Consider the following 12,341-nt stretch of genomic DNA (forward strand, 5'->3'; position numbering starts at 1 on the left):
CAAAAAGAACAGACATTTAAATGTACTAAGTACACACTCTTAGAGAATATCCAGAGACGGTCAAAGAAGGCTGGCATACTTTTCAGACATATTTTTCTGATGTGATAAGGATTATGCAGTGGAGATATCCCATTGATCATTATCAGAAGAATGCAGCATTTGTGCCAGGTTATCACCCCTTTGAACTCACCGTTCTCTCTGGTCTCTAAGGGGAAGACGTTCTTCAGTTGCTCTATGACCTGTTGAAGGTGATAGGCTGTATCACCCTGCTCTGGCTCCAAGGCCGGCCCTGGTTACACAGAGGGAAAACAAAGGCATGATGGCTCCCTTCTAGACAAGCCCCTAATGGCAACATGTCTTTGATAGTTAATCCTCATATCAAACTAGCGTAGTATGTTACCTGGGGGTTCTGTGTTGGAGGCTCCTGAGCTTAGCTGTCTCCCCAGCTGGTCTCTTCGTGACACAGGAGAGTACACAGATGATGGTGTTCCAGTCGATACATTGTCCTCTGAATCCTCTCTGTTCTGTTGGACTCACAAAACATTTTCTAATATCATGAGGAAATAAAACGATGCACTTTCATGTGGACAGGACTGTGCATTCGAGGCATCCTCCTGTCTGCTAATCTCTGGCTGGGACTCACCTGTTGTAGAATCTCCCTGAGCCGGTGGAGCTGGGACTCTAGCTCCTTGTTGTGGTCCTCCAGGATCTGCATACGGGTTTCCAGCCTGCCCTTATGGTGCCTCAGGTCTTTGGCCTCAGCCAGCAAGGCCTGGTCCTGGTAGTCCTCCTGGTCCACAGAGCCCTCTCTCAGGTGTGGACATGCCTGGGCCTCAGCATGCTGCCACTTCAGACGTCGGTACTCCCCCTGGAGCACCCTGGGGGAAATTATACCTTTGTGACCCCAGGCACTCATTTGTGTTTTTATGTCTTCATCTATGCTCTTATGGCAGATCAGAGGTAAACAAATTATGATTGGATATGATTTGATACCCTGATGGTAGAAGTATTTTGATTTGGACGTGATTGGACTGATCTCACCACTCATGAAATGATAATGACATGAGCGTTAGTGACCTCTCACCTGTTCTCATTCTCCAGCATGGCCAGTGTCCTCTGCAGCTCATCCTGGGTCTCACAGCCTGTATAACCCAGGTAATGATGACAGGAGGCCAGGGAGTCCTGCTCCAGGCGGTCAAGGTACTGATCCTCATCCCTGGCCATTAACAGAGGGAAGGACAGAATGAACTATGCGGACATGTGAGAAAACCTGAGTAAAGATAATGTAATGTTCTCTAAGGACACAGTCTCATCTTTTCGTATCATTAAGTAAGAGCTTTATATGATAAACTCACAGGCTCTCATTGAAGAAGGAGCAGTTCTGGTCATCCATCTCAGCGAGTCTTGAACAGAAGCAGACAGTAAAAACATAGTTCACTGTGAGGTAAAGGGAATATGTATCATGGGAGGGAATTCCAAGAAGTACAAATGCAGCAGTCTAAACATTACAAGGGGGAACACTTTAACTGTTGCTCCTACTGTTGCTCCTAAATCAGGCTTCTGTGCTTTTCTGTAGACACTTTCCTTGGCAGAATTACATTTATGTGCTTTCTTCACTTGTTGCTTAAATTTTTATAAACATGATCTGGCAGAGAATGAGGACATGCCAGACTAAATGTTTTAATATGATTAAGCCGAAATAAGGGAGTCACGCCACTCCACCATGCTCATTAGTGGCATCATGTTCATCTGTGTGGAGAAGATTATTTCAGAGAAAAGGCACATCGTGGGCAGTGCTGCTGAGGGCAGAATGTAGCGACAGATAAAGACTGCATGCATGGATAATGTACAGATTAAAATTAAGAAGTTACTAGAGAAGTTTTTAGAGATTTCTTCCCTGACATTGAAGTAAAGAAACTGACAAATGTGTGGCTGACATAATACTTGCTTTGTTGAAGTAAACACAGCGGTGCCGGGGATAGCCTTTGTATGCACGTAGTGTTCACTATGCGCAGGCTGCTGATCTCAGCCCAGCTGTTCCAAATATAGGCTGCAGGAGTCATTGCCTGAGAAACTGGGTTATAAGGTTCTGTCGACCCTGCTGACCTTCAACGTGCTCTCCTCCTGGCCCTAGCGCTGGTAGGCTTCAGGCCCACTTTTCTGACTCAGCCTGACCCAACACCCCCGGGGTGAAGTCTACCCAGCTAATGGGCAGCAGCAGGTGGCTGATGCTATATTAGGATTTCTTGACTCATACCTGCAGGCATAGTGCTCAATCCTGAAGTGTGTGTCTGAGTGGGGAAGCCTTGGGGACGAGCTGGGCCTAAAGGAAGCACAGAGATGTCAATCAAAGTCAGGAGTCAATCTGTGCTGACAGTCTCTGGATGTGCCATCACATAAGACCTCCCAGGCTTTAGAACTAATTATATGGACTCACGTCTCCTCACTCCCTGCCCTCAAGACAGACTGTACAGGCAGGTAGCCCCTCTTGGGATGCTTGCTGAAGTACTGCTTTGATCTGAACTTGTTCTTCAGTGTTTTGGCAAAATCACGCATCCTCTCCCCTGAGGTGGTCTGTTCAGAGATCAGAAAAAAATGTACATTTCAATTCCATGGGAATATTCTTGTAGCCATGCTTGGGTGTAGTATGGCATAATATAATTAGTCTTACTGGGGTGTAGTACTCCATGATGGGGTAAATTAAAGCCTTGGCCTTGGTACTACGCCCGGACAGGAAGCAGCTCTGACAAATGTCCACATTGAACTGCTTGAGGCTTCTGTATCTGGGGGAAAATGAGTTAAAAGCCTAAACATTATTGACATTCTCTTTATGGTTGAAATGGAGTTCCCCTGTCGAGGCCCTGTGGCTCACCTGAAGCCTTTGATGGGACACTGTTTGCAGATGGAGCACTTGGCCTGGTGTTGCGCATTCTCTGCCTGGACCACTCGCTGCAGCACGGGCAGCCACACCACGGACTGGGGCTCCAGGCTCATCCACTCCAGGAAGTGGGACAGCTGGATGGAGGTCTTCCCAGGAGCCTGCAGCCACACAGTGGGGAGGAGAAGAGGACCATGAGACCACCAGAGATCCCGAGGCAGGGGCCGTGCTCTCTGGCAGCTTGAGGGCAGCTGGTCCCCTTCAGAGACTGAATAAGTAGAGCTGTAGCAAATTACTGGCGCTTTACAGTCATTTATTGCCAGAAATAATTCCTGACATTGATGATAAGAAATGTTAAAGAAAAGCCTCATGAGTCACTAATGTTCATTACTGGACTAAATTCTCATTAAAATGGTTTGAAAGGCACTCCATGTTACATTTCTTGAGGGCCTAGATGAGAGAAATTGCATAATTAAATTGTCATTCCCTTTTGGGTTCCAGTGGTGTGCTCTAATACAGCTGTGGAGCCTGATAAAGCCTGTCTACTATAGTAGCATCCCGATGCCACTGGAGTGAAGGACTGCTTCTATCATGGAGACATACCAGAGGACAAATCACATATTTACTACACAAACAGACATGCATGTGCACATACAAATACACACAACGTACACAAATACCCCAATGTACACATAAGTACCTCCGTAAAGCCCACACAAACAAGCTGACAGATAGCAAAAGGTCAGAGTGACAGAGCCTGTGGTAATTAGCCCTTTCAGATAAGTTAACACAGCCTATTAAAATGCCATGACCCCTTTGAAATAGTTTAATGTTTACTAATCTCACTCAGACATGTCAAGATGAAACAGAAGCATATGACTGGCTGATCTAAAAGAGCCTATCAGAAACAAGGCATTGATGTCTCAGTATTTATCATTAATGTTTGACATTAGCTTTTAACATTATATGGTTTGAGTTATCATAACTGTCATCATAGATGGTTAGTTGAATAGGGCTCACAGTGTTTAATCAGGCATCTGCATGTCTCCACCATGGTCTCAGAGCTACTCTCAAAGACTTATAAACAACCTCAAATCCTCTGTGACATTACTCTGCTGCTCACATTATTTGGAATAGATTGCACCTTACAGATGCATAAAGAATGTTCAAAATCCACTTTGATAATCAACAACATCACATATCAAGATTGGATATAATTTAATGACAAGTATCAGTTTTTAACACAGATTGGATTTTACTTATTGTAATCTTGCACAATAACAGGGAATTAGATGGGGAAAACCTTGGGCTATACTTAACAATAGCAGCTAGTTTGACCAATGTAAATCCTAGCTCACCATGCGAAAGCAGCTGGCCACGCTTGGCTCTACATTGCTCCCTCCGAAGGCGGCCACCTCTCCTAGCTGCCTTGGGATCTGGATTATCTCCTGGAGCAGGGCACTGAGGTGTTGCTGATCAGCACATCCACCAGGCTCAGACACCTGCCAGAACAGATCTAACATACCCTCTCCTCAGACAGGACATATAGGAGACAACCTACACTTCTCTGTACTCTTAAACTTGCTTGTGGTGATTATTTACATTTACGTCATTTTAGCAGACACTCTTATCCAGAGCGACTTACAGTTAGTGAGTGCATACATTTTTCATACTGGCCCCCCGTGGGAAACAAACCCACAACCCTGGCGTTGCAAGCGCCATGCTCTACCAACTGAGCTACAGGGAAGTTACGGTTGATTGAAAATGCATCATATACAGTAACAAAGCACATCTTACATTTGCACTTCTCCTGAATGTCAGCATTGCATAGGCACACCAGTCCTGTCTTGAAAGATAGGATTCTCACCTGCCCATTACGGCCACTAGAGGGTGCAGAGAGATAAAAATAGGAAATCTCAATGTTTGATTACCACGCAGTATGGGGTGAGGTGGATGTTTTTTCACAGCAGTATACATTTTTACTCAACGGAGTCAACTGCCATCTAAGCATGAGATAATTCAGTAATGCACCTTCACTATCTCTCTCCTTCTCACACACAAATGCACATCCACGCACATTCATAAGATATCCAGGTGTTTGCCCCAGAGCGCTATACTCACTGTATTGGCCTTTAGCCGCTCAGCTGAAGTGCATAGGAAAGCATCTATAGCCACACACACACACACACACACACACAATCTCCCAGGGACTATAGCACGCTATCCCAAGAGCGTAAAGGCCGCAGTATAAAACACACACACACAAACTGAGTGTTGTCACGCAACAATGGATATTCATTTGATACTTGGTTGGTGATGTTGCCCTGGGGAATATTGTTCACTAAACTGAATGGCTAATCCATGGAGCCCTGCTAAGAGTGATGTACTGTAGCTAAATGATCTAAAAGATAGAGAGAGCAACCCCTGATGTGGGGCTGACCTAGGATGTCTCTTAGAGGAAGAGAGGATGAGAGGAAGATGCAGAGAGAGATGGAGAGGGAGGGAGGGAAAATATTTAAGGGACAGAGTGAGAGAGGGATTTGTTATGGAATAGATAGAGATTGGGAATGGAAGGGCTAAAGGATAGACAAAAAGGGGAATAAACAGTAGAAAAAGAAGATTATGTTAAGGTTAGGCAGACCTGTCATATACATTGAGCAGCCAGTTGAGACACATGTCCACACAGAGGGGGATGTCGAGCAAGATGCCATGTTTCTCCTGCAGCTGCTCGTACAGGCTGGTCAGAGCATGGATGACCTCCAGGACATCCATAACCTCCAGAGCGTCCGCCACGGGGTCATTGTACCCCGAGCCCAGGCCCTGGAACACCGCTGCCACACAGCCAAGGCTCAGCTTGTCCACTGAGGGTAGAGGGGAAAGGGAGAAGGGTGCTAGCTGTAACACTACTGCTGCGGTGACTGAGTGGGGCTATTACTATTACAGGCCACCGGACACAGTAACACACTCACATCTCAAGGCCTGTTGTACACGTCGAAGCTTCATGGCTGTTCTGTAGGCAGAGAACCTGATATTGTTCAGATCAGCTGGGGAAAGATGGTAAATAAGGGCATGTTTAGATCAACACCATAATAGGAAGCATCCTTGCAATCAGGTGTATGCAGATATTTTTCTGCAGTCTTACCAAGTGCCTGGTAGAGCTCTTTCATCTGTGGATGATCCCAACAAGTGGTCTGGGTTTGATGGCTGTAGCGAGAGAGAGTAAAATGTAGAGAGACGTAGAGGGACAGGGGTCACAGTAAATATGGTGGTCACAGTAAACAAACTGGAACACGGGTCACGAAAAGAGGGAAGTTGTTGTGACATGCTGGTAGACTTGTATTTGTGCTGGAAGGCTGGTATTTTTTCACACTGGTTTAGAAATTTTTTGTGTTTTTATTTATGCTTACTTAATGTAGTATGGCACTTTGTTGGGCGATATGGCACGTTCCCATGGAATCTGCACTGAACCTAAAATAAAACAATGTAAATCAAGCAAGCACAATAATGTAACATGGCAAATGTAACCAGAAGAGCAAGGGCACACAGCATGGCAAATATAATCAGCGTTCTGAGAGGGTTCTCCAGCAGAGAGAGAGAGAAACACCTTACCAGAGAGGAAATGCTGGGACCTGGGCCCAAAGTCTCTGTGGGCATCCTGCAGATGCCTCAGCCTCTTCTCAGTGGACTCCTGCAACAGGGAAACACACACACACTACAGCACACACATCTCTAAGCATGCTGCAGCACATTCCCAGGGACAGAGTAACATACTACATGGGATCTGACATCAAGAGGCTTTAGAAAAGTGATGGGAAAATTAGACTGCTGGAGAACATGCTTCCAGGGGAAGATCAGCATTGTAAAATCTCATATTGGATTTTAGCCACTCCCGTTTTTTGTACCTCCAGCAGTTTCCACCTGGTGTTGAGTTGCTCCAGACCCTGGGTGTTGTCCTCTGACAGGGGGACACTGGAGATGGTCAGCTGGTGGACTAGCTGGTTGACATGCTTCATGCCCGCCTGACCCTGAGTCAGCTCCTCCTGGAACAACTACAACATAGAGGCCATACCAGTCACTAACATGGCAACCATTTGCCAATCATAACACAATATCCTGGTATGTAGCCTACATAGGGTCTTTGACCAAATGTGCTGTATCTGCTGCTAAAGCAATCTAGAATAGATCAAACTATATAATGTGTAGAGCATAGTTGCTAATTTTGTTATTCTATGCCCAAGCATTTGGAGCATATCAGCTCACTTTCCATGTTCGGCTCAGTAGTCATTATATAATGGAAAAGAAAAATTGACCTTAGTAGTGGAAAACAAAAATGGTTGTGTGTTGTTGATTCCTGCATACCTTGGTGGCATCGATGTGGTCCTGCAGTGAGTCAACGAGGAGGTCTCCTATGGGCCCCCAGGCCTCCTGCACCCCCTCAGCCTGCTCCATGTCCAGGCACAGCTCCTCCACGGCCCCCTGTAGCTCTGTGAGGCGCTCCAGAGTACACTGCATGTGTTTGTGGCGCTGAACGCTGCGTGACATCACACTCTCCCACAGGTTTCCGGCCACTGCAGCCTGCCTCCACACCCAGCGACCGCCACTCTGCTGCCGAGTACTCATGTCTACAGACAGGAGATGCAGAGAAACAGAAAGGGCAGATCTCACTGGAGAGACAATGACAAATCAGGATTCAGCTAATTATGAGATAAGCATTTTCTTCCTAACCAGGAACACATAACTAACTTCGTAACTTGTCGATCTGATAATTGGGTTTGCCATATCTTGTTGACTTCCCCACCTTTGTTGTCATCTGGATCCACAGTGGCACATTGTGACAGAAAGGCCTGAGCAGACTCCAACACAGAGTAAATAAAAGGTCCCCGAGACTTCAACTCCTCAACAAAAACCTACGGATGAGATCAACAGAACAGACATCCGTTCCATCATCATTCTATCTGCTCTGGGTTAAGTGCTGCACATAGCAGCATAACAAGACTTAACGTTAATAAAACCAGAAAACTGGAGCAGGATACTAGGGTGTAACAAGCCCCCCCCCTAAGAACAATATCTAATTGCGGACACAAAAATGCAACGTTTTGAGAAAAAAATTGGTATGTGGATGAAGGTCATGCTTAGGCGAATAAACTATAAGAAATAAATGGCTACAGTTTACACTTTTTTTTGTTAATTCATGAAATTTTGTTTTTAGAAAAGGGGCATTTTTATAAAGTACCAGGGTAACTGCTGGTTTGATGTAAAGTCGCTCTTTTTAACTCACCTGCACATTAATTTTCCTTTGTTCTTTCTTTGTTGTCCCTTTTCCATACAATCCATGATGTACATTTGCACTAAATATGATTTGAATAATGCAAGATTTTAAATCCCAGCAGTCTTTAAAATGACATTCAGGAGCAAAAGGTTTTGCATTATAGTTGTTTTTAAATCTTTTTTTTTTTAATCATTGGAATATAATATTGGAATGGAATATAAATAATAACATAAAATAACATTGGAAAATAACATTTAATAACAATAACTTAACTAATTAACTCAGTGTAACATTGATGTGGCAACTCTCTTATGCTCTGCTATTGCACGATTCTAATTTGTACCTGTAGGTCACAAATAAAGCTCATGAGCCCACCTCCTGCACTGCTCACACCTAATCCCCACCTGTGACTGAAAACAGGGGGAGAGATGCCAATTGAAAAGCTCTCTCTTAAAAACATAGATAGCTATCTAGCTATATGACATAAAATGCTGTGTAAAATTGCTAAAATGCTATAAAGTTGCATTAACTGTAAAGCTATCAGTCACTAGTGGAAACATTTACAACTGAAATGAAGTTACGTTATATTTTTTTATGTATTTTACCTCAAACGATCTGGTAGTAAGATTGCTAGCTAGCACTCCTAGCAGCTTATGCTAACTAGCTAGCTGGCTAGCATTTACTGCTAGTGAAGTTGCTAGCTAGCAAGTTAGCATAAACTAGCACTAACTGGGCTAGTCATTGTCTAAATGACAGGTAGAAACACATTCATAACCATAAAGGGGTAAATCGCCCCCAGGGGCCAGTTACCCCCTAGTAGCCTAGTAGCCCAATTTTTCTCTCTAAACAAGTGGATTACTTATTTTAAGGCTTTCCTACTTGTATATTTAAAAAATATATATAGATCTAACTTCATTGGAATACATTTCATTTTTTAAAATCAACTTACCACTAAATCGTTTTGTTGAAATATCTCCAAAAGTTGTGATGACACAGAGGACATTTTTCGTTCAGCAAGAACAGTGACAGCCAGGGAAAGTGTTGGGAAAATAATTTGGTGGTATCTTGTGGGGAGGGGCTAGTTTCCCCAGGGGGCTAGTTCCCTGTAGTTCAGTTGGTAGAGCATTGCGCTTGCAACGCCAGGGTTGTGGGTTCGTTTCCCACGGGGGGCCAGTATGAAAATGTATGCACTCACTAACTGTAAGTCGCTCTGGATAAGAGCGTCTGCTAAATGACTAAAATGTAAATGTAAAATGTACTACCCTATACATAAGACACTGAATATCTTGTTTTTTTCTCCCTTGTAACTGAATTAGATAACAGACCTCTGTGGACTGGCAAATATAGCCAGGAGCAAACAAGAGAAGAAATATTCACAAGCTCAGGCTCCAGACTGAATCTGTGTTGATTTCCAATGACAATACTTTCAGACTACATCATAATGTGGGTTGAAGTACTCTCTCTCTATTTATAATTTCACTTGGACTACATTTCATACATTGCATGCATTGGGAGTTTGCGATTCAGTACAACTGACAGACGTCAAAGACTGTAGAGATGATTTTGCATGGGCATTTAAAGATCATCTAAACCATTCTTGCCAACCACCCCATAAACAATGGCTTAATGTAAAATAACTGTACAAGGCCATTATTATGCTCGTATTTGATTTATATATGGCACGTCTGTTGTGTACATATCCTGCAATAAATACACAATAAAAGTCAAACAAATAAAATGTATATCTTCTAGATTGTTTTGGCCTACCTGATGTACCTCACTCTGATGCTTGTAGCTTGTTATATCTCCATGTAAAGGCAAACTGTCAGATAGCTCCTCATCCTTCACAGATAGCCAATCAATGATGTCCTGTAACGAACGCTGTAGCCTCTCATTAATGTCTGAGAGAGTCTCCAGTCCTACACTGTGTGGATAGGAAATACATTTTGAAACACAGACAATCACTAATCGTATATACATTGTTAAATGTTGAGTAAATACAGCATTTTTCTCACAAATCATTCCAAAATATGTGAAAAGTTTGAAAGTGGGAGATCTTTATGTGTGGATGGTTAAAAATTAATGGATGTGTTTCAAATGTACTGTACTGACTTCCTCATAACACCGCACCAGACCATACTCTCCATCAAGGCCTATCAGCACAGTGCGAGAATCTCAATTGCATAAACCTCGCATCCTCGCTCCTCTCTCCTCGCCTCCTTCTCAAAACCCATTGGATGAGAAAGCCAGAGGTGAACTTCTCCTCCAATGGGTTTTGAGAAGGAGGCGAGGAGAGAGGACGCGAGGAGTATGCAATTGAGATTCTGCCAAATATGCCCTAGAGTCCATCAGTGATCCCTGACCTGACCTCAGCCTCCAGAGTCAATCAATGCCCTGCCAGAGGCCACTTCTGAGCCCAGCAGTCTGAACGAGGGAACCCTCAAACGCACAATCCAACATGGTAATGACAAGTAACATTCTTGCAGGGCATGTTTCCCTCTGCGTTATCTATGATTCAGAGCAACGTCTACTTTCTGTCAGTTCAACGTCAACACCAGAAATTAAAATGCTAAATCCAGCCTGTCTATTAAGTGCTGTGAGAGTCAGTGGGGGTCCCTTCATGGTTCATGTGCTAATTAAAGCCTGGGAGATAAGCTGTGGGTTAGCACTAATTTCCCCCGCTCTCCATAGAATTCTCCCTGGTTCAATGAGTTCCACTCTCCTCGGCAGCGACAAAAACAACACGGCACACAAGTAGCAATTTACTAAAATTGTAAACCGTAAGCAAACAGGAAAATGGAATTGACAAAACAGAGCCACAGACACAGGTCCAGAAAGTCAGGGGCTAAATTAACAGAAGTCACATGATATAAATACATCTAGAATGGCACATCACAACACATTTGTTAAAGAAAACACACCACAGTTAAGGATTTTGTGGAGTAAATATCTATTATAATAATTATAATAATTTATTGAACGTTTATAGCGCTTTTCATAACGGACAGAATCTCAAACCGCTTGTTAAGCAAAATAAACAACCACAAGCAATTTAAAATTATTTTACCATCACACAAATGCATCCTTCAAACTATCAGAGTTGTGTTTGACTTCTACTGGCATCACAGAAAAAGAAAAATGGGTTGTTCTGTATGGAAGCTGAAAATTAATGCCTGGGGAAATGCAGGGTTGCATCTCTCTCCTGCCGCTTGACTGGCTTACCTTGTGTAATAATTAACCCAGAAACATCAGTCCTCGCATCAGCGTACACAAGACATACACACATGGACAGGCATAACACACACACACACACACACACACACACACTGCACAAATAAACATGCTCTTCGTGGACTCATGCTCATATTAAGACTCAACTCATACATGGGCGGCAGGTAGCTTAGTGGTTAAGAGCATAGTGCCAGTAACCGAAAGGTCGCTGGTTCTAATACCCGAGCCGACTAGGTGAAAAATCTGTCGATGTGCCCTTGAGCAAGGCACTTAACCCTAATTGCTCCTGTAAGTCGCTCTGGATAAGAGCGTCTGCTAAATGACAAAAAAAATAATAATATTATGAAAACACATTCATGCACAATACATTACATACATTACATACAAAGTTCATACTAAGTATGTGTGGTTTCTGCAGACCCAAGGCTAACGATAACATTTCAGACAGGGCCCGTCAACAGAAATACATCCTTTCTGCCCAGTGCTATACACTTCTTTCCAAGCATTAGGAATAATTCATTATACACAAATCCTGCCTCTGCACAGTCCTACCTGGTGTTATGAGGACTGTATTGGACTTTCCTACACCGCAGACACATCTCACAGTCTTCACACTGCCTTCCCTGCTGGCTGGATGGTCCTCTGCCGTCTCTGGCCCACTCCTGGTCCCTCGGAACCCCAGGGTGGGGCTGTGGCTCACACTGACACTGTGGCATGGAGAGGCGTCCCCGAGCTAGATGAGACACAAGCAGGTACACATGACAGATGGCCATTACAATACAAAAAAATAGACAGCAAATGTAGACAAAAAACGGACTAAATCTTCAAGTGATTTATTCCTGCAAACTATATACTGTATCTGTTCAAACCTTTATGCATGGTTGTGATCCTGACTGAGCCACTGTACACACTACAGGAAGATGTGTCACTGCAAATAAGGCAAAAATTCTGTGTCTTGTGCCA

The 12,341-nt window shown here is 43.7% G+C and overlaps 1 pseudogene across 1 annotated transcript in view; it reads right to left on the reverse strand.

The window, feature by feature from the left end:
* LOC311136410 (dystrophin-related protein 2-like) overlaps positions 1–12,341 on the reverse strand; it is a 40,496-nt pseudogene that overhangs the window by 375 nt on the left and 27,780 nt on the right. Inside the window, exons 3-23 of the transcript XR_014615434.1 lie at positions 11,931–12,111; positions 9,915–10,071; positions 7,677–7,785; positions 7,238–7,500; positions 6,781–6,927; positions 6,488–6,566; positions 6,286–6,346; positions 6,021–6,082; positions 5,848–5,922; positions 5,520–5,739; positions 4,676–4,761; positions 4,237–4,394; positions 2,873–3,039; positions 2,672–2,783; positions 2,438–2,574; positions 2,258–2,323; positions 1,356–1,403; positions 1,085–1,216; positions 644–878; positions 401–524; positions 191–289 (exon numbers count right to left, since the gene is read on the reverse strand). The product of XR_014615434.1 is annotated as a dystrophin-related protein 2-like (transcript). The remainder of the gene's footprint in view (positions 1–190; positions 290–400; positions 525–643; positions 879–1,084; positions 1,217–1,355; positions 1,404–2,257; positions 2,324–2,437; positions 2,575–2,671; positions 2,784–2,872; positions 3,040–4,236; positions 4,395–4,675; positions 4,762–5,519; positions 5,740–5,847; positions 5,923–6,020; positions 6,083–6,285; positions 6,347–6,487; positions 6,567–6,780; positions 6,928–7,237; positions 7,501–7,676; positions 7,786–9,914; positions 10,072–11,930; positions 12,112–12,341) is intronic.

Source organism: Coregonus lavaretus (genome assembly GCF_964263955.1).
Source record: "Coregonus lavaretus genome assembly, chromosome: 10".
In the NCBI taxonomy this organism is placed as follows: Eukaryota; Metazoa; Chordata; class Actinopteri; order Salmoniformes; family Salmonidae; genus Coregonus; species Coregonus lavaretus.